This window comes from Camellia sinensis, chromosome 9 (assembly GCF_055761805.1).
Source record: "Camellia sinensis isolate YWXY chromosome 9, ASM5576180v1, whole genome shotgun sequence".
Lineage (NCBI taxonomy): Eukaryota > Viridiplantae > Streptophyta > Magnoliopsida > Ericales > Theaceae > Camellia > Camellia sinensis.
Window position 1 is genome coordinate 59,216,013 of NC_138969.1, and position 24,093 is coordinate 59,240,105.

Below are 24,093 nucleotides of genomic sequence, written 5' to 3' on the forward strand. Positions count from 1 at the left end.
TTTTCTATTTTTTGCGACAGTGTAATGCCGTCGCAAAAAATATTTAAAAATAATAAAATTTCTATTTTTTGCGACATATAATATCGTCGCAAAAAGTAAACCCTGCAACAAAATTAATAAAAATATTAAAATTTTCTATTTTTTCTGACGGTGGTGCCGTCTCTCTCTCTAAGAGCTAATTATTTACATTCCATTCACAAAAACATCATAACAGAAAATAAAAATAAAAATTAATCAAACCATCAAATTCAATATTTTACAAAGAACAATTAAATTGTACATGTTCATAAAAACATATTTAAATTATAAAATTCACCCAAATCCTAAAAAAAATAAAATAATAAAATAAAATCTAAAAGAAACATATTTAATTGAATGTCAGACTCTCCAAGTGACTGAGAATCTATAGGAGGATTTGATTTTGATTTTGCTGTGAGATTAATCCTGGGGGATCCAACATCTGAATCATCACCTCCAAAAGCCTAAATGAACAAAAAAACAAACATAATAATGAGGAAATAACAATGTCAGACCTGGTTAAATGTCTAAATAATAAAGAACAAATCACATTTTTTAATGAAATAAACGAATGTTAAAAACAAATTATTACATTTAAAATAATTGTTGTTTCTATTCTTTGATCTGTGAAACTATTCAGCTAATCATTCAGCTCATATAATCTCTAAAGTGAGCACTAAATCCCTAGTCTTCCTCTTATTTAGTTTCTCAACCAAACCTGATCTTAAGGTACTGTTCTGAAGGCACTGTTCACAGCATCCCAAAGGACCCAAACAGTCCTTTCCTTCTTTAAAAACATGGATTTTGCTTCAGCTCAATTAAAGCAACCATATTTTTGGTACAAAATTCAGAAGTTCACATTCCTTTTACTCAACACTGGATATGAGGCATAATAATGTATTGGCCACACATGCAGCAATATTCAATAGAGTGAGAATGTTAATATTATGAGAACAAAGGCAAAATACTCAAAATGCAGGTGCAAAATTATAATAGTCTTTTGGCATTCCTTAATCTCAGAGATAAAATTGAAGCTATTCAGGAAAACTCATCATTGGAGATGCTAAATATGTAGAGGCACTAACTGAAGTAACAAAAACACAGAAATGAACTTATACTAATTCCAAAATTTTCCTGCTAAGATAGAAAGAAGCTAATGTAGTAGAAGATCCTACAAATCTACAGAATTATGTGATTATACCCTTTCCATTTGCATTTGGTTTGACATCTTTTTACCTACCAGACTTCCAAAACAAAGGTTTTAGCCATGACACTGTATACTCCACTCGTCAGTTTTTTCTGTCAATTTTTCCTATCTTTTATCGTACTGCTCTTCTACCACCAAACTAAATTATGTCATAAGCATGCTTATCATACATTTTGAAATGACTTCCATCTTTTTCTAAAAGAAAACAAAGAACATTTAGCTTTTATTTATTTATTTATTTTATCAAAAAGGAGGACATTTAGCTCTTCTATGGTTGAATTTTCACAAATCACCATGAACATACCCAAGACTACATTTCATCCACAAATGACTGAGCTTACACCTTTTCCTTTACACTTTGTTCCATGTGTTATTTTCCTATCTTACAGTTAATATTTAACTAAAAAGATAGTTGTGAATCCAAAGTTGTGAATCCAAAGATCCATGGATTTACAAAATGTTGTGTTTTGAAGACCTAAACCCTCATCGTCAAACATGACAGCTTCCAAAATCAAGATATGACTAAAGTATCCATTGAGCTCAAGGAACAAAATTTTGTTACGTTACCATCAAAATGGTTGAAATATTTCCATTTCCCAGGATCTATAGACCTTAAATATGTTTAATTATTTAATTATTGGGCTCATATGAACATTTATATTAGCTTTAGTTTCTATTTCCAAATAATTCCATATATTCCCTTTTTTATTTTTTCCTTGTGTCAAAACATTTCTGAAACATTTCAGTTTCCAAGCGAACTTAAACAGCATATCGAAACAAAATTTTGATATAAGAGAATGCATTAGGAAAGGGGATAATCAACTACGTTCAAGATAAACTAAAACAAAGACTCTTAATCATTACCTCTTATCAACAAGGTCAGTTTTGTTCCCAACAATGACAATTATAACGTCACTGCCCTGTTCAGTGCGAACCTGCTCAATCCATTTTGTGGTGTTCAGGATTGATTGCCTTCCTTCACCCCCCAAAACAAATTATCACAAGTGTATCATAGAAGGCATTAATTCAGAAGAGCAAGCAAGATGCTTAGAAAATAAATTTGAATTTTTATTTTATTTTAAATAAGCTGCATCTGTTCAGGTGGCTGTAACCTATAACACACCATTTTTCAGTCACAACTAATCACAACTTATCTCTTTGTGGGAGCTTTTAAATCTAAAAACCATTTTAGTTAATGTACAAGTTCCATTTACAGTTTCATAGTTTACATTAACATTAACACTAATTAAAAAATTATTATTATTTATTAAATGAAAAAATTAAGATATAAGTCATTTATTAAATGAAATGATAAACATATTGAATAATATGGCTACCTTATTCCTAGAAAGCTTCAACATAGAAGTTCTGGCAGCTTAGGGCAGCAAAAATAAAACATCAGACCACTCTCTTTATAAGAAGATTGGTGGATCATATAATTCTATCCCTAGAAAGCTTCGACATATAAGTTCTGGCAGCTAAGTGCAGAAAAATACAAGAAGATGCAGATCCAATAATTCTATTTCAAATGATGCTCAAAAAGAGATGCCATCTCGATCTACAACATACCTATTCATTTTCTTTTGAAACTTGTTGCCCACTAGATGCATCGGACACCTACAATATGTTAGTATAATGTGTTAATAATTTCCATATGTATATATACAAATTGATAAAACGTACAACTAATGACAATCTGAGAACTGGCATATCAAGTTATTAACCTACAACTAATGACAATTATAATGGTGTTCTTGCAGCATATAGAATCTGTTGAGGAACAACAACATCATGAAGTGCCAAATTATAGTAGAGACACAACTATTGAAGGTTAGTAAGCCCAAGCTTGACTGTTCTACTTCCTATCTGCTTGTGTAGTATCATACTGGTCAATTGCATTCAGAAGAAGGTAAATGAGAAACATTTTGTGCAAAAGTAAATTGAGTGTATATCAACTGAAACTTCAATTGCTTTGATCTGTGAAAGTATGATATGCATGACTAACAGAAAATGGAGTGAGTTTGTATAAGACAAGCTATAGAGTGCCATGATAAAGAAAATCTGCAACCCAATGCTTGGGCATCGAACAGAAGAATACTACAAGATTAGCATGTATAATCTAACGCCAAAAATGCTATCTACTCCAAAAATTGCCTCAAATTTGACATGTACAGTATAGATTTGAAGTTGTTGTGGGGGCAGAAACAAATGAATCTTGTTTTCAGATTGTAAATTCTGGGTATTTTTCTAGGCAAATTTGATAGGTACGTAACATTGCTGTATCCAACGGCTTGAGTAAAAAACTCTAGTAAAAAATGACATCAAAATACTACATTCTTTTAAAAACAATCACATATTCTAAAATGACTTTATTATTTAGATTCATCGCAAGAGATCCGTGACAGAGCATTATAATCAGTAGCTTGTTTTAATACATAACAAGAGCATGTTGATCTATCATGTTGCTAACTAGTTTGGTACCTTGAAAAACTATACACACAAAAAGAACATAATGGCTATGCATTAGTTGAGAGCTAGACAGTAGATAGGTCACAAATTCAATTTTGTTATTTGATTCATTAGCATCAGCTTGCTCTGGCTTCAGTAATAAACCAGCCCATTACTTGAGCTAGTTTGATGTGATCAGCAAGATTTTAATTAGCAGTATTGTGAGGTGAATTCGTATAGGTGGCAGTGTAGTGATATGGGAAGTATGAAAAATCAATTGACAGAGTCTTGAATTTTTTGTTAGTCATGCATATCATAAACCAGCCCAAGGAGGCCTCTGTTGAAGAGTTGATTCAAAAGCGACATTTAAGCCTCAACCAAGACGATCGATAAAGCTTTGATTGATTGTTGATAGCAGATTGATCGATCAATCTCATAAAGCTAATGTGGGTTTTTCTTCTAGTTACAGATGCAAAGAGGCAGGTATGAGTAGCAGTAGGCAGATCTGTATGGGAAAAACAGATGAAGAAAAAAAAACAGATCATATATATATATATATATATATATATATGTATGTAACAGATCAAAAACCCCCCTATATACACTCACAGATGTATATATATATATGTGTGTGTGTGTGTATGAAAACCCCCTATATCCGAAATCCCGACACAGAGAGAGAGAGAGAGAGAGAGAGATACCCTTTGAAATCAGCGGTGAGGGAAGATCGCCGGTGAGGGAGGAGTGGCGGTGAGGGGCGAGCAACCGTCAACGTCGTTTGTGAGAGAGAGAGAGAGGGAGGCAGCAGCGGCGGTAAGGGAGGAGGATCGACAGTGAGGTACGAGCGACGGTGAGGGAGGATCGGGAGTGAGGGAGGATCGGCGGTGACGGATGATCGGCCCCGTCGTTGTGTGAAAGAGAGAAAGAGGAAGGCGAAACCCTAGATGGAGAGAGAGACAGAGAGCGAGCAGGAGGAGAGGAGACGGCTTGTTGTGTTTGTGTTGTATGTGTTGTCAAACAAAACCCTACACACACCCACAAATATGTTATAGTTAATGAATTTTTTATCAAAATAAAAATTATTAAAATAATTTTTATAGTTGATGAATTCTTTTTTTTCATTTGGTAAAGTTAAAAATTTATTTGTTTTATATTTATTTTAATGAATAAAAAATTATTATTATTTTTTTATTTGGTAAAAGTAGGAATAATATTTTCTATTAAAATAAAGTTAATTTTTTGTGGTCAATGAAAAAGAGAGAAGATAGATGAGAGAAGAGATAAATGAATGAGAGACACAGAGAGAGAGAGAGAGAGTCAAATAGACAGAGAGAGAGAGAAGAGTGATGAATAAGAGAGAAAGAAAAGAGAGAGAAGAAGATGAAAAAATGGGTGAAAAGATATAGACAAAGAGAGAGACAGATAGAGAGAAAAAAAAAGAGCGAAAATAGATAAATAAGAGAGAGAGAGAGACAGACAGAAAGAGATGAGCGAGAGAGCGAGCGAGAAAAAAATAAGAGAGAGAGAAGAGAGACAGAGAGAGAAGATATATGAAAGAGATAGAGAGAAGAGAGATGGACGAGAGACATAGAGAAAAAGAGAGAGATAGACAGACATAGAGAAAAAGAGAGAGATAGACAGATAGAGAAGACGACTTTTCTAAATTTTTGCTGATATTTCTTCACCATACCCTCCATCCTCACCTACCCAAGAGACGACGGGTGTCGGAGGGAAAGTCGGAGGGAGGGAAGAGAGGGTAGTCAAAGTTGAGAGAGGAGAGAGAGAACTAGAGGTTTCGCCATTTGTGAGAGAGACAGGTGGTTCGAATGGCATCAAGAGTGGGGAGAAATGAGAGGATGATGAGGAGGATGAGGTCCGGGAAGTCATTTAGGTTAGGAACGGTGGTGGAGAGAGAAAGAGCGAGAAACAAAAGAGTGAGAGACAAACAAACAGACACAGAGAGAGAAAGAAAGAGAGAAAAGTGATAAGTGAGAGAGAGATAAAGAGAGAAAGAGATATAGAGAGACAGAAAGACAAAGAGAGAAAGAGATAGAGAGAGACATATAGAAAAATAGAGAAAAACAAGAGATGAGAGAGACATATAGAAAGAAAGCGAAAAGAGATGAACGAGAGAGAGAATAGAAAAATAGAGAGATAGAAAGAAGAGAGATGAGCGAGAGAAACAGAGAGAGAAAAAAGAGATGAGCGAGAGAGACAGAGAGAGAAAAAAAAGATGAGCGAGAGAGACAGAGAGAGAAAAGAGATGAGAGAGATAGAGAGAAGAGAGATGAGCGAGAGAGACATAGAGAGAAGACAAATGAGAGAGATAGAAAGAAGAAAGATGAACGAAAGACACACAGACAGACAGACAAACAGACAGATAGACAAACAGACAGAGAAAGAAGAGTGATGAGTGAAAGAGAGAAAGAGAAGAGTGGTGGTAGTTAAATGGCATTTGCAGTAGTGGTAAATGTGGTAGAGAAGATGGGTGGTGAGAAAGAGAGATGAGTGAGAGACGAATAGAGAAAAGAGATAGAGAGACAGAGAAAGAGACAGAATGATGAGCGAGAAAGAGACAAAGTGGTCGCTAAAAATGCATTTTCTTGTAGTGGATCGATAAATCGAAAGGGAGCTCAATAAATAAAGAAGACAGATAATTCAAAACTCTTTTCAAAACTTAATTCAAATCAATTTTTTAAATATTTTAAAAATATTTTAATTTTGTGAGAGACAGATAAAGAAGAGAGATAGAGAGAGAGAGAGAGAGACAGAGATAGAGTGATGAGCGAGAGAGAGAAAGATAGACAAAGTGGTTGCTAAAAGTGTATTTTCTTATAGTGGATCGATAAATCGAGAAGGAGCTCGATAAATAGAGAAGATGGGAGTAAGAGAGTAAACAAGGCGAACATAGTGAGGGAGAAATAGACAAATAGACAAGTAGACAGAGAGAGAGTGAGAGAAGAGTGATGAGTGAGAGAGAGACAGGAAGAGAGAGATAGACAGAAAAAGAGATAGAGAGAGAGAGAGATGGAGAGATAGAAAAAGAGAGAGAAACAAGAGATAAGCGAGAGATAGACAAAAAGAAAGAGAAATAGAGCGAAAAGAGATGAGCGAGAGAGAGACACAGAAAAAGAGAGAGACAGAAAGAGAAGAGAAATGAGCGAGAGAGATAGAGAGAGATAGAAAGATAAGAGAGAGAGAGAAAAAAGAAATGAGAGAGATAGAGAGAAGAGAGATAGGCGAGAGACACAGAGAGAATGGGAGAGAGAAACAGACAGACATAGAAAGAAGAGTGATAAGTGAAAGAGATAAAGAGAAGAGAGAGAGAGAGATAGAGAAAGAGAGACGGGAAGATGAAAAAATGAATGAAAAGAGAAATGGTATATCAAAAAAGTAAGACGACATTATTTTTTTTAATTTTTTTTGCGACAGAAAAATACCGTTGAATTTATTCAAACAATTTTGTGACTGTATATATATGAAGCTATCTCAAAACCACAATCACTATGCTAGGTTAGAGTTTTCCAAAAACTCTTTTGAGAAAATTAAACTTTATTGTTTTCCGTGTTATATTGTTTTTACTGAATTTTTTAAATATTTTAAGTATTTTTTAAAATTTTTAGACACACCTAACATAAATACACCTAAAAATTAAAAAAATTGTAAAAAAAATCTTTTAAAAATTCACTAAATACCAAAAATACAATAATTCAATACATTTTTTTTGTATTTTTATGTATTTATTAATTTTTAAAAAATATTTTTTCATAATTTTTTATTTTGTAGATACATCTAAGTAAGGTACATCTAAAAAAATATTTAAAATTTTAAAAATATTCACTAAAAAAAAACACGAAAGTCATTTTTTGCGACGGCAGAAAATGCCGTCTCAAAAAAGCAGAGTATTTGCGATGGCACCATTTACCGTCTCAAAAAAGCAGAGCATTTGCGACGGCACTATTTGCCGTCTCAAAAAATGAGAGTATTTGCGACGGTATTTAGTGCCGTCGCAAATGCTCTGCTTTTTTGAGACGGCAAATGATGCCGTCGCAAATACTCTGCTTTTTTGAGACGGCATTTTCTGCCGTTGCAAAAAGTGACTTTTTGAGACGGCAAGTGTGCCGTCGCAAATAATTCCGTCTCATATACCCAGTTTTCTTGTAGTGTACCCAGTCAATGCACTATCTCAATGCCTTCCTGTGGGAAATTAAACAAGACAGTAATTTTTTTATCCTTTTTTTTTGGGCAAGAAACTGACTTGAAACTAATTCAACTTTGAATACTATCAAGTAAAAAAAAAATTCACAGCCAAAATTTCCCAACAACTACTCAATCTTGACTGAAAAAATGCTTGTCCGTAACGCCACCCAACAAACATGTTCTCCTCTGGTGTGTGAAACATCTTTAAAAAAAATTTGATTAAGAGAAGTCATCAATGGAAATTTGTTACTTATATGCATTATGGTTGGTGGGTCTTTTCGTGTTCTCAAAGTGGCATCGACTGTATTGGATGCGTTGAATTTGAATACCCAGTCGTTTCGATTTTGCGACGTTTTATTTTAATATATGTACTTGTTAGGTTTTTTCTTGGCAATCCCATCTGAGCAAAACTCCTTTCAGTTGTACTTATTTTCGCACTTTTTATTTCAGTGAGGCTATGAGTGTTTAGATGTGAATCCAACTCGAATTATGCCTTGCAAAGAAGTTTGTGATGCTAATTCTTTCAAGATTGCCATTTCGTTGATTATGACGGGGATCGAGCTGCTCGGTCAGCTCGCGGAGGTCAAAGGGGCAGCGCCCCTTGGCGGGTCCAGGGCAGCGCCACAGCGGGGTCGAGGGGCAGCGCCCTCGAAGCAAAATGCAAAAATGCATTCAAAGTTGCCTCCCCGCTCGAGCGGAGAATGTTGGGTTCCAGAAGTTTGGTGAGTCTGCAAAAATACTGTGATTCGTGTTTTTACGCTCGAGCGTCGAAATCCCCGCTCGAGCGTGCATCCTAGTTTGGAACACGTCATATAGTGTCCCCGCTCGAGCATCCATTCCCACGCTCGAGCGGGCCTCGCGATTTTCAGATTCTATAAATTAGCAAGTTGCTCTAAATCTAGGATTACTTCTCCAAATCTTCTTCTTGGGTTCTAGGGTTTATATCTGGGGATATTTTGCTAGTTTTCTTTGATATTTTGATTAAGTATTCAACTCATGGTTTAAAGAGTATACATCAAAGGATTATTCGTTTGTTCTACACAAAAGAGAGAGTTGTTCTTCGGTGGATTCTGAAGAATTCGAGCCTGAAACTTTGGTGGATTCCGGAGTGGCTCATCGTCAAGACAATTCCGAAGTGAAGACGGGGTTGGAAGAGACACATAGAGGTTGGTTCAATTCGGGCGTGGATTCGCTAGGTAATTGAGAGTATACCTGCGTAATTCCTTTTATATCTTCTTAGTGGATTATTTTGCGGCTGTTGTCCGTGGTTTTTTTTATCACAATTGGAGGTGTCCAATTGTGATTTTTCCACGTAAAATCGTTGTGTCGATTTGTCTTGATTGTTTGATTGGGATTGTTATATGTTGCTTAAAATTGATACATAATCACAAATCAACATCTAGGGAATTTTTAGATTTTTCAATTGTACTGATTATGCATCTGAAAATCATGGAGAAGAAGGCAAGCTAAGGGGTTTAGCTTAGTGGGAGGAGAAGGCAACCAAAAAGCTTACCAACTAAGAGGTCGTAAGTTTGAATTTCACAAATGGTAAACATTGCAAACCTTTGGGATATTAGAGGTTTGCCCGATCATTAACTTCAAGGTCTCGGGATTAATTGAGGCACACGCAAGCTGATCCAGACACCCGATTATCAAAAAAGAAAAAAAAATCATGGATTGTCAATTAAAGTTTGAAACAATCTATTGCATTGAACATTCGTTGATTTCAAAAGGATACTACCAAGGAGACAGGAAGAGATGGAGGGATTATTTTTTTAATTGATTTTTTTTATTATTTGGATGTATCACAAATTCTGATCCTAGCCAAAAAGTAATTTATGAAAAATTATAAGTGTATTAAGAGTAATTATAATCCTAAATATTTTAATAGAGGGGACTGAGAAATTGTGTATACTTTGATTTTGGGGATTTACATGCAGGTTATAATAGGTGGACTTATTATCCAATAAGTTCTATGATAATTAATGGCATTTTTTATCAAACACTATTAAAAAAAGTCATTAATTGTTAATTTTCAGTGACAGTTTAAAAATTTTGTCACAAAAAATATCACTAATTATAAATTTTATCGATAGTTTAAAAAAATATTACAAAAATCACTATTTTTTAACTTTCAGTGACAGTGTGAAAAATTCGTCATAAAAAAACATTGCTAATTTTAAGTTTTAGTGACAATTTATAAAAATCGGAAAGAAAAAGTCGCTAAGTATTAATTTTTTAAGGACATGCAAAAAAATCGTCATAAAAAAATATTTTTAGTAATGATTTTATTAGAACTTATTTTCAATAAGACATTATGAAAATTAAATCCAATTACTAACATTTATTGATAGTTTATCCAATGATTTTTTGTTTACAAATAGAATCGCCCTTTTTAAGTATTCAATTGATAAAAGGAGCACTACAACTCATCCAAGATAAGTTAACAAACCAAAACATACTAATTTTCACCAGAAAAATAATCAAAATCTCATTCCAATCTTTCGTGGACGACGGATCTAAATTTATTAAATATGGACTCTGCTTTTGAATGGAGAGAAGCTGTGGCCTTGAAATAATAAGACCCACTATTTTTATGTTGGTTTTTAAAAGATAATAAGATTAATTATTACAAAATAAATAGTATAGAGTAATATTCAAAATCATGAAAAATTACTCTGAGATTAGATTCAATTACACTTTCTGACCAAGCAATTTTTAGGATTTACAGTAGGTGTCCCATTATCTAAATTTTACACAAATATAAAGATACACTACTTTATCAGATTTCAAAGTCTAAGACATGTGCACCCTTTAGAGTGCATCCTACATGCACCTTATTACAAATTTACGTAATTTTTTTTTTATAAAATTTCATAATTTCAATCACAATATATGTAATCTTGATATAAATTAACGTAACAAAAAATGTCATAAATTTTTGTAACAACAATCATAAAATTGTGAACAATTTGTTCTGTTGATTTGTGGTGAAATTATACATTTTATAATTGATATTACGAAATTTTTGTGATAAAATTATGCCAATTTACGATAAGGTGCATATGGTATGCATTCTCTTTGGGGTGCACACCATAGGCTTTCCCTAAAAAAAATATATCTCCCTCTCCTCTCACATTGACCATTAGATCTCCTCTCTCTCATTTTCTTTAGGATTGAAGTGATGAATATTTTTTATTTTATTTTATTTTATTTTTTTAGATTGTGCCAAAATACTATCGTTGGTTATTTGATTTTTTATTCATATTATTTTTTTAAAATTTTTGGTTATTGGATTAAATGTCACAAGTTTGGCATAGTTTTTCCAAAACCATTTTTAAAGTATTCAGTTGATAAAAGCGGATGTTATGGGCCGGTCCTATGGACCGGTCTTATTACCTAGCAGGTCCTATTCAAAAAAATCAAACAATATTTTTTATTTTTTACCCCTAAACTCAACAATGCAAATTTACCAATGATTGAAACAAATTTATCACTGATTTAATCACTACCTACTTAGATTTGGTAGCAACAACACACACACACACACAAACACAGATGAGAAGAAAAAATAAAAAATTTATGAAAAAAAATGTTCACAATTAGCTTTCACCATCATAGATCAATGCAAGATCAAGAAAATAATCAAAGACACATTCAGTGATAATTTTCACTAAACAATTCAGTAATAAATTTATCACCACATGATTTGTAAAAAAATTACATATGCCAAATCTGACCAATTCACTCAGTCACACTCATTACTCACAAGACACCTCCTTTAATACACATACATAACAAAATAGACTGATAAATTTATCGTTGATAAAGAAATATGTAGTAAATCTTCTTTGAAAAATAAAGAGAGACAAAGAGAAGAGATGGAGAATGAGATCTTTAAAAAGTCTTGATCTCACTGGCAACCATGGACAGTACCAGATTGGAGCTAAAGATAGTAGATCTGCATTGAAAATACCTAAATCTGAAGCCATCAACAAAGTTTGTCATCAAAGACAATAGATTGGTACTGGAGGATGGAGGATTGTGGCAACGACGATGATATCGATGGCAATCAACAAGGGAGGATGACAGTTGTGTGGGGTGAGCGATGATAGCAGCGAGGGAGGAAGACAAGGATGACGGTTGATGCGAACACCATTGATGACAATACAAAAGGACGTTGGTTGAGATGCGCAATGGTTGCCGATGGTGGATGGTGTTGATAGGTGTAGTGACAGTGGTGGTGTGTGGTGGTGGTGTAAAGAGATGACAAATATGAGAGAGAGAGGGAGAGAGGGAGAGAGAGAGAGAGAGAAGAGAATATATTCAAATGAGGGTAATATGGACAGTTGAGGAGTTAATGGTGTATTTAAAAAGTTAATAGGACTTGTGGGTAATTAATTTCATTTAATGGGACTGGCCAGTAGGTATCCCTTGATAAAAAGAGCACTACAATTTATCCAAGATAAGTTAACAAGCCCAAATATTTTCTTTTGGCAACATCTAAAAAAAAAGCCAGTTTATTGGCTTATTCGTTTATTTAGATTACATCACCTCTTTATTTTTTTACACATTTTTTCGTAATAAGCAAAAAAACTAACTTATAAATCATATCAAAAACAATTATAATTTTCATCCGAAAAATAATCAAAATCTCATTCCAAACTTTCGTGGACAACCGGATCTAATAAATTTATTTAACATGGACTGGGCTTTGAATGGACACCTTGAGCTAGGATGTCGGGCCTGGGCAACTCTAAACATTTCTTGGCTGGCTTTGGGTAACTATTGAGCCCAACCCGGCCTGATCGATTTGCACCCCTATAAAAAATTAATATTAATCTAATAATCATAGTTACATAATATTTATGGGTAAATTATAAATACATTATTTAAGATTTATTTAAAATACAAATTATTCTTATGATTTTGATAATTACATTCTGCTATTTTAAATTTCTAATCGCATAATAAATGACCCATTTTATTAATAATAAATAATGAATTTAATTAACAGTTTTTAATGGTATTAGAAATATATTTTACTTAATAATATAGAGAATTTATTATTGTATATGAGAGTACTTAGAAATTTTATTTTTTCTGTTAATTCTATTAAATAAAAATTCTGACAAGGGAGTATTTATAATTTTTAAATGCACATGTGGCAATCCATATTTTAAACAAATATCAGAGTGTGTATTTGTAATTTATCTTTTTTATATTTATTTGGAATTAGACCTATAATCTCTACATTTTGCCTTTTGTGTCATTTTGGTCTCTACACTTTCAATTAGCTTAATTTTGACCCTTAATTTTAATTTTGTATCAATTTCGTCCAATTGATAACATCGTTAGTGCTTTTGATAGAAAATTATCATTAAATTGGTTGAAGTTAACTAATTAAATTGAATAAATTTATAATTTTACCTTGAAAAGCATATGTCACATATGTGCATATTTTTATTAAAAAAATGTTAAAATGTTAAAATTATAAGCAATTTGATTAAATTGAGACAAAATCATAAATTTATGATCAAAATCGAGCCAATTGAAATTACAGAGACTAAAGTGACAGAAATACCAAAATACAGGGACTATAAACGTAATTTATCCTATTTCTTTCAAATACATAAACAGTTGTGTTTTCCAAAAATCATATTTATCATTAGTTTTTATAACAACATGATAAAAATATATTGAAAGTCTGGTTAAAGGCGAAAATGGACGAAGTGTAACCTGATGTGAAACCCTTTTATCTTATGGAATCTGCTCTTGGAGGGGTTGCGAGTACGGGTGCAATTGGGCGGGCTTAACGTGAACAATTCGAACTTAATTTGAATTTTTTTAGGAATTAGACAAGATATTTTTAAATTTGATACGAGTTTGAGCAAAAATTTAGAAGACTGAATTAAATTTGGATGGGCTTGGGCAAAAACGTCAAACAACTCAAGCAACCCGAATTATACATATATAGATATATAAAAATATTAAATATACATATAAATTATTAGCTATTATATGATATTAAAGTAATTTAGATTATTAAATCATATTGAATATATATTATATATACAACTAATATAAAATCTTACTTTTTTTATTTTCACTCATAAATTATAAAGACTACTATAGAGACATCTCTCTAACATTATATAAATTATTTGTTTTGATAGTATTAAATTTTAATAATTTAATAATATAACTAAAAAAAAAAAAACAACAACAACAACAAAATAAAAATTCATTTACAATTCGGGCAACTTGGGTAATTTGGGTTTAACTTGGGTCAGGCTTAGACAGACAATCTCGGGTTACAATTCGAGTCTGAGCAGGTCTTAGCACAACTTGAATTGAGTTTGAAAAACCTTCTAACTCGACTAAACCCACCGAAGTTGCACCCCTAGTTGGGAGGGAAGGAAAGCACACAATGAAGGACTTAGAGCATCTCCAACAGTTCACCTAATTTTTCACCAAATCTGAGTAAAAAAATGATCATTTTCTCAATCTGATACAGAATGCTCCAATGGTTGATTTTCATCAAATCTGGTCCAACGACAACCCGGTTGGTTGACCGGTAAGGCAATTTTTTTTTTTTTGAATTGTTTGAACCAACCCATTTGAACTGTTTGAACCTTTTAGTGGTCGACCGCGACCGGCCGGTCGACCACCGATAAGGCAAATTTTTTATTTTTTTTTGAATTGTTTGAACCAATCCATTTGAACTGTTTGAACCTTTTAGTGGTCGACCGGTTGGTCAACCGGCCGGACAACCGGCTGGTTGGCTGGTTCAGCTCTTCCAACAGTCAGGAACAGTAATTTGGTAAAATCTGCAGCTTATTCTCAGTTTGATGATTTTTTTGTTGAATTCTTATTTTGATATTAATTTGGTGAAACGGTTGGAGCACCAAAAAATGCTTTTTTCACCAAAATTTAAATTTAATGTCAAGTTTGATTCACCGTTGGAGATGGTTTTAGAAGGATTGAGTTTCTCAAGCTATTACCTTTTTTATTTTGTGCCAATGATAGAAAAGTGAATGCCTAGAAGTTTGAAAATAAATTTAAGTTTTGAATCCTTCAAAAATTCAAAAAAAAACATCCTTCTAAGTCCGAATTTGAGTTTATTCTATATTTGTTTAGAGAAATTTTATAGGGTAAATTACATCAATAATTCTTACATTTTGTTTATTATGTCATTTTGATCCCTACACTTTTGATTGTTTCAATTTTGATTTTTAATTTAAATTTTTTTTGTCAATTTATAGTCTAATTAATAATACCATTAGTGTATTTTTACGAAAAATGATCACTGAATTGGTTAAAGTTAACTTATCAAGTTGAGTACGTTTATAATTTTATTCCTAAAAGCATGACATTGTATATTCTATATACAATCCAATACATTTTGCAAACAACCATCCATTACTTTTAAAAAAAATTGTCAATTTATAGTCTAATTAATAATACCATTAGTGTATTTTTACGAAAAATACATTACAAATATAGAATAAACTCAAACCATCCGTTACAAACCATCCATTACTTTTAATTTTTTTTGTCAATTTATAGTCTAATTAATAATACCATTAGTGTATTTTTACGAAAAATGATCATTGAATTGGTTAAAGTTAACTTATCAAGTTGAGTAAGTTTATAATTTTATTCCTAAAAGCATGACATATGTTACTTATATGCGTATTTCTATTAAAAAAATACTAATAGTTGTAATCAATCGGACTAAATTGAGGAAAATTATTGTTAATTCAAGTCAAAATTGAGCCGAATAAAATTACAGAGATTAAAATGACGTAAGGATCAAAATAGAGGGACTATTGGTGTAATTGGCCCAATTTATAATGCACACCCTTCTATAAATAAATAAATTGTTTGACATAATAGAATCTACACTTTTATTTATTTTTTGCTTTGTATTTACACAAAATTTACTTTCACATGTAAACACTAAAATTACTAAAACTTAAACCATTTGATGACAAATCTAATTTGAAAATATTGTATTAGTAAGTAAATTAATCATAATTTGTCTTTCACAATAATTAATATATTAAATTTTTTAAGCAATTTCATAAAAATTTTATTATTAACTTATTAGCATTTTCGATAGATTTTGACGTAACTGATTGAATACAAAATTTGATCAACTTCAATTTAAAACAAATTTATTTCTTCAGAGGCAATTGTAACTAGTATAGTCAATAATATTCTATATACAATCCAATACATTTTGCAAACAACCATCCATTACTTTTGAAATTGAATAGAATGAAATGGTCAATACTTAGGCCTTGTTTGTCATAACCTAAAAAAGTTAAAAAGTCAAAAAGTCACTATCCTATTTAAGTCACATCATCTTATTTAAGTCACATCACCTCTCTACCACATTACTTCAAACTCAATCCATATCCAACCCATATTTTATAAAAAGTAAAAAAGTGCACTTATTTAGATCAACCCAAACAACTTTTTAACCTCTATATATAACGACTATTATTTGACAATAGTAAATGATGATTCTATTTGTAATATATATTTTATAATTATTTTTTTAGTGAATTAAACGTGAGAATATGTATTATGATAGAATGTTTATAATTTCACTTCATTTCAAAAAACTACAAGCATAAGATAAGAGTAAAAATTATTTAAGAGTTTTATTTCCTAGACAGAATTCGAGACCTAAGGTCGCCTTGCCTGCTTTCCCTAGGGCCAGTCTTTGGAGGCTACAGTGAACTGGCTACAAAATCCTACCAGGGAGAATGCCAAGTTTTGAGTTTATTCTTTCCTACCATAAGAACTATTCCTGAATCTTGCCTTGGTCTAGACTTATCAAGTTATCTGGGTACAGTTCAGTAATTGAAACTTCATTCACAGACGATTGTATTGACATACTGGTAGATTGATACGTTAGACTTATTTATTTTGATAATTTATTTAATTATGTTTTTAATTTATTTGGAAGAGAAAAATAGAATCAAAATTTATTTTGATGATTTATTTGAAAGAGAAAAATAGAATTAACATTCATTTTGAAAGAGAAAAATAGAATCAAAATTTATTTGTCCCATTATTTCTCACATAAACCTTTATCCTACATGTTGTTGGAATGTATTTAATATTTGATTAAATCAGGAGTTCAAATAGCCCAAAACAGAGGTTCAAACAACCCAACACAACAACAGTTCAAAAGGTTCAAGTGGAAGATATTCAAATTTGTAATGATGGAATGGAAAATATTCAAGTTGGTAATGATGGAGTACAACGGCTATAAACGGTTATAAATTCGAATGAATACAACGGCTATAAGTTTCATTATATATACCAAAACCTCTAATGTAAACAAGTGACAAAAAAATCAGAAAATATTCTTTGATTTATAATCACTCACATCTATTTTCTAAAAAATTCTTTGAGAAGTATTCTTCAATTTTTGTTTACATCCTCTCTCAGAAATTATATACTGAGCCTTATAGCATTAAGCTCATCTTTCTTGTGTGAGATTTACCGAAAAATCAAAGCTTCATTTTATATATCTATCTTTGATAGATATTTATTGTAAGCTTTCTTTGAAAGAAAAAATACCATTTCATCTTGTAAAAGTGTTGCGAACACTGTGTTCTTGAAATCTTGAGAGTGATTGTGAATCACCTAAGATTCAAGGGTTTGGGCTTATGAAGTTTGTGTAAAATCCGTGGAGGATTGCTCCATTTGTAAAGAGGTTGTTAGCACCCCTGTGAAGCTTGAGGAGTGGATGTAGGCTTGGTTGAAGCCGAACCACTATAAATCTGTTTGTCTCCTCTTCCCTAATCTCTTTACTTTCCTACTACTGCTATAGCTATCTAATATTCATGTGTTAATCATTTGATTTACCCTATATGTTAGTTATACTCCATTGTTATTTTGCTTGATCATTTACTGCTAAGTTCATCATTGTGCTTGTTAATAATTTGTTGTACTAGTATTTAATTTTATTTTGTAAAAACTTAATTCACTCCCCTCTTAGGTTGCTTTTTGGGTAACATAATACGACTCTAGACCTTTTTGTGTGGTCGTCCCTCTGCTATTACATGCAAAGAATGCCGGTTTTTGGGGAAATGATAGAGTAACGGAGTAACTATTAAGCATTAGAAATACTGTTGCCATGGATGGCCTAGTATTTGGATCTTCTTGGACACACAATAAGCCGATATGAATGCATCTAGTGACTTCATTTCTTGAATAAGACCCCTCTAGTGTTGGATTCATCAGTTCCAAGAGTCTTTCGTCCATCCAGAGTTTCCAAGCCTGTAATAATTCATGATATATCACTCGTAGAGCTAATAATATTCACAATGAAAGAAATTAATTACTAGTATTATTATTTTAACTTACATAGCTTAGAAGGTCGTCAGCATAGTCTGAATGGTAAAACTCACTGTTCTTCTTGCCACTTATAATTTCTAGAACTATGACCCCAAAACTAAATACGTCTGATTTCATAGAGAAGTGGCCATACATTGCATATTCTGGTGACATGTAACCACTAAACACAGTACCATCGGCATACTTCAAAAAAAAAAAAAAAGCAATTTATGCAAACATTATTTATTTTGGGAAGTAGTCAAGAATGGGAACAATATCTTTTCCTTTGTTTATTAAAAGTGAACGAGAAGCCTATATTTTTACTTTTCTTTATTTTTCTGAAAACTCTACCTTTCAATGGAGAAATTATTAATGCACTAATATAAATAAGGAGCACATATAGGGATATGAACACTTACTATGTTCCAATAACTCTATCTGTATTAGCTTGAGTTTGATCTACGCCAAAAATTCTTGCTAAGCCAAACTCAGAAACTTTCGCATTCATTTCCTCATCTAAGAGAATATTGCTTGTTTTAAGATCACGGTGAATAACTCTAAGTCGGGAATCTTCATGAAGATAAAGAATTCCTCGAGCGATCCCTCTTACAATCTCGTAACGTATTGGCCAGTCCAACTCTTTTTGTTTTTCTGGATCTAAACAACGAGCAGAATGGATATTGAAGTTAGCAGTAAGGACATAGAGTTGGAACATTTATGTTTTTATTGTTACTCAATTCCAAATGCAAACTCAAGCACAAGAAAACACAATATAGCATCAAAATTGGCATAGGCTCCTCAAAACTCATTAATTTTTTTTTTTTAAATTTTGGAAATTAATTTCTAATATTTCAATAACGTTTGTATAGCATTTATGCTCTGTTACTTGTTTCCAAGAATAAACATTTTTGAGTTTATGCTCATGGCAATCATGTGTTATTGTGAAATTAAATAAAAAAAGAAGCGCGGTTCTTTAGATATGTCAAACCAAACAAAAAGTAGTCAAGGTTTTTGTTAGCCACAAATTCGTAGATGAGTATCTTTTCTTCTCCTTCCAAACAGAATCCCAATAATCTCACTAGATTTCTATGTTGAAGCTTCGCTACCAAGACAACCTCATTCTTGAATTCTTCTGCACCTTGCCCTGAGTTATCAGATAGCCTTTTTACAGCTATATCTTGCCTATTGGGAAGCGTACCCTGAGAATGTATAATATCTATTAAAACTTTTACAAGTTCCAAAAATTTTGGGTGATTGTATTTTTGCATATTTGAAACCAAGTGCAATTAGATGTAACTAACTTCTTACCTTGTAGACATCACCAAAGCCACCTTTACCAATTTTATTTTCTTCGGAGAAATTGTTTGCAGCGGCTTGAATTGTAATCAAATCATATTGCAGGGATTGAACTGTTGAAATTTCATTCCCAGCTGAACAAGCAAAAAATTAAAAATTTAATGACTTTGTTGAAGATTTATAATTCCAACGATTAATGGTTAAACAAGACAAACATAAACATGTGTTTCTTTTTCATTTTTCCTGCGTACTGGTATCTTCTTGAAGAGCATCATATTTCTTCTTTGCTTTGCTAATTAGGAAGCAGAAGCCTATAATCAAAAGCAATACAAACACCACTGTCGAAACTATGATGGCTATCAGTACTTGTGATGAGATTCCCCCCTTTCCTGCATCCATAAAAATAGTTTTGTTAAAGATCTATATTTAGTAGTATTTCATCTCACAATTAGTATTTTCATGCTCTAGCAAAATCCTGTTCTGCTTTAACAAAAAAATAAAAAATAAAAAAATAAAGAGCTTGTTCTGCTACCACAACGGGGCTCACTATAATTGAGGTTTCACTGACAACAATTCAGTGGACAAAATGTCTTATTTGTCAAAAATCTCAATATTATATTTTTGGAATCAGCTTCTCTCCAGTTGGAATTTCCCAATTAGAGCTTCATGTTAGGCCTCTGTAGGCCTCACCACAAAGTCTATATCGATGATCCTAACAGTTTAATATGTAGAACTTGTCGACTACTTTATTCTCGTAAAAACTCACGTTGATCGAATATCAATAGTCACTTGATCACATTACATTTCTCTCAACAATTTATTTTTAAAATTATTGTTACCATTGACACAGATTTGTTCTAATCAAATGGCTATCAATATCGTTAAACATGATTTTTTATAGGGATGGAGTACTCGACGATCCATGGTCCAAATTATCAATGTGTACGTGGTACTGGGCTCACAGAGCCCAACAATATGCTTAAGTCCGATTTCGAAGTAGAAAGAAGCTAGGGCTTATATTTTTAGCGACGAAATTGGATGTTTAGTAACGAATTACTATTCTCTTTGGCGACCAAAATTTTCGTCTAAAATATTAACCTTTTGGCATGATGTTGATTGTCCCTAAAAGTAAATTGATTAACAATTTTTTTAAATTTTGTCGCTAAAAATTATTATTATTATTATTGAATTTTCTGAAGATTGGAGTTGGTCTTGTAAAATATTTTGTAACAAAATTTTCAATTTTTGAGAATGAAAAAGTCTAATCTCTAAACCCCTGTATGTGATAGTCGAACGGAAAGTATGTGAATGGTACTTACATTGTGTTTCTGTTTAAAGTTTACCTTTATTCCTTGCATGACCCGGAGAAGGCGGAGGAGGAAGAAGGACAGGTGGTGGTGGCGTTGCAGTGGCGTTATTGTAAAATAGGTACAACTCATACCTGACAATGCAGCTCGGAAAAAGATACCGCCCACCTTGCTTCCCCTCACAACAAATTGGGAGATTTGAGATGGCATCACTAAGGCATGTGTTACAATCCTTACTGGATATATCCGGTGTGCATTGCCCAAGCCCATACAACTCATCAACCGCAGTAACGTTGGCTGATTTAGTAGCAAACTTCTTACCCAATTGATCTTTTACAGCCCGAGTCACTACGTCATCCATTATGTTGCTCAAAACCTGCTAAACCCGTCAAGGTTGTTGGTAATGTTAATTGGGTTATGCATTTCATGTGGAGATGATTGATCCAAAACGGAGAAAATATATTGGTTTGAGTAACGTAGCAAGCAATTGTCGTAATAAGCTATGGCTGTTTTCTGTTTGGGGGATAATTGTACTAATTCTTTGCTTGCAGTTGACACGCAATTTTGACAATCATTGGCTGACACATCTCCTCGGCATAGAAAGAGGCCATGAACTACGTCGTTGGAAGACTTTTGGCCGACAGTGAAGTTGTAAAAGTCATTGGTGAGTGTGGCGTTGGAGGATAGAACAGAGAGCAGGATATCGAGGTTGGATTTGTATGTGCTGTTTGGAGTGTAAGTGATTTTAGCTACGCAATCATATCCAAAAGGTACTGAGCTAACTTGAATGCTGAGGCTAAGAAAGCAAAGCAAACCAAGAAATAAGAAGACTCTGGAGATGTTCAAGGAATGCATTATGGTGATCAGACTTTGCATTAGTTCTGTTGTTTCTCAACATTACATTGGAATTCAATTTATTAGAATCACAATCGAGATATGGTAGAAGAGTCTGATCACCAAAATGCATTCCCTGAATCGAGATGTGGTGGAAAATATTGCCGACAATTTGGGTGGTAGGGATTTAACAAAGATAAAGAGTCATGGGATCCACATTTTGGGTCCTAGATTTTGGTCAAGAATAGATTGTGTGATAGGGATTGAAATTATATAATGTGAAATCTATGTGTAAAATAAATCTGAATCACATGTTATATTTCTAAATAAATTTTTAGTTATTTTTTTAATTTCTTAATTTTTTCGAATTTGTAATATTTCTCAATAAAGATAGTATTAGTAACACACTCATTCTTATGGAGATATGGAGGATATTTCTCAACAAAGATCAAAGTCTAGGGCTCCAGATTTTGAGTACTAGATTTTGGTTAAGAATGGATTGTGTGGTTGGGATTGAAATTATGTATCAAAGAGTTTGTGTAGAATGAATTTGAATTACATGTTACAGTTTTGAATAAATTCTGAGTATGTTTTTCTGGATTTGTAATAATTCTCAATAAAGATAGTATTAGCAACACAATCATTATGGAGGATCCTCCTCAGTCCAAAATCACAACTCAAAGGCACTGTTAGGGTTCGTGGGACCTACCATGGGTCCTATTTTAATAATTTGAATCGTTTATTTTATCAAATACTTTGTGTATTTTATTCACCAAAATAATTAGGCCATCCAATAATTGTAACCTATTGAATTCATAGCGTTTGTTACCCAAAAAAATTGATGGTTTATTTTTAAAAACAAAATTATCATCCTTTTTTTTTTTTGTGTGATAAATACGATAAATTAAATAAGTTATGTTTTTTGGATTGGCCTATTAATTTTTTTAATGAAATACACAAAGTGCCAATAAAATGAACGGTTTGAATTATCAAAGCGAGACCCGTGGAGGGTCCCTGTAACGCCCTCAAAATAATAACATTAAACCCATCAATATAGACATACATTTATATACAAAAGATCCACATTCTTCAATTCATTAGAGTACTTCATTACAAAGTATTACATGTTAACAACAAAAGCAAATGCCCTACGGGCTTACAGCTTTCCAAGTTAACACTTGGTTACAAAAGAGAGTACTAACTCAGTTACATATTAAGCCATTGGCTTGAATTTACATGTAATACATCAAAAAGAAAGAAGACAACAAAAGGATGTCCGCCTCTAGCCTCCCAAGCTATGTCCTTGGAGGTGGCATGCTACCTGTACCTGAAAATGATGTTCTCATATAGGGTGAGCCACAACCCAGGAAAGATATAGTAAACCAACTATGAACAATGACTAAAAGATTAGCAATTGATAGATGGCCAACACTGATACATCCACATATATCACATCACAATTTCATAACATACGAGTCTATGTCACTTTTCATTCTCCATCTTTATTTAATAGATAAGCATATTACACATCAACAGATAAGCATATTAGCTGTATCCACACTTCACTAGACAAGCATATGAGCTGTATCTACACTTCTCAAAGATAAGCCTATGAGCTGTATCTTCACTTCTCTAGACAAGCATATGAGCTGTATCTACGGAGTTCATCCCCCATCTCCTCTCAACATTATCCGGTTTAGAGGTACATCCCCCATCTTCCCCTAAACTGCGGAGTACATCCCCCATCTCCTCCTCTACACACAATGCATATAAACACAAAGGTTCTATACACAATCAATCAATAGATATAATCAATGTATTCTATCCGCCGTCATACTCTATGACGCATTCAATCGATTAGTTTTAATTTGCCTAATCATCATGCATTGTCTACAACAATCAAGACTATCCTTCACCGATAGCCCAAAGCAGTTATTTCTAAACAGAAAATAAATGCACAAAATAGATATTAAATCAACATTTCAATTAGTTGAGCGATAAACGATCCAACTACACCCTCTAATCCCTTCCCTTTCCAATTTCCAACAATTAATTGTACAAATTAATCAATCAATGTAATTAGGGCATTTTCCACAATTAACATTTATACCCTTCACGGTTTCATTTTCATCAATGTTTCAACATTTACCTCATTCAATCATGCCGAACATGCATTTAGGTTTTATATAATTAAAACCCTAACTTTTGTAAAATTACACAAAGGCCCAAACTCTCTCAAAATTACCCAACAACCCCCAACATATCGAAATGCCAAAATTTAAAGACAAAACTCATAAAGAGGAGTAGGATATCCCTACCTCAGAAGATGACACCCAACCAAGAAGGTGAAGAAGACGAAAATGCTCCAACCCACGAATTTCTCGGATCAAAAGATAGCCCTCGACGATCAACAACTTTTTTGTA

At 32.7% G+C, this 24,093-nt stretch overlaps 1 long non-coding RNA gene and 1 pseudogene across 2 annotated transcripts; both read right to left on the reverse strand.

Annotated features, from left to right (window-relative positions):
* Positions 1-208: 208 nt before the first annotated feature.
* Positions 209-2,146, reverse strand: LOC145799097 (uncharacterized). The gene is made up of 2 exons (XR_014341102.1): positions 2,090-2,146; positions 209-482 (listed from the first exon to the last, which is right to left on the reverse strand). It is a non-coding gene; the product is annotated as an uncharacterized LOC145799097 (long non-coding RNA).
* Positions 2,147-17,100: 14,954 nt separating this feature from the next.
* LOC114255890 (cysteine-rich receptor-like protein kinase 10) lies at positions 17,101-21,811 on the reverse strand (annotated as a pseudogene). Its single transcript, XR_014339730.1, has 7 exons — positions 20,872-21,811; positions 19,780-19,917; positions 19,541-19,662; positions 19,221-19,431; positions 18,652-18,889; positions 18,263-18,413; positions 17,101-18,175 (listed from the first exon to the last, which is right to left on the reverse strand). The product of XR_014339730.1 is annotated as a cysteine-rich receptor-like protein kinase 10 (transcript).
* Between the last annotated feature and the right edge of the window lie 2,282 nt (positions 21,812-24,093).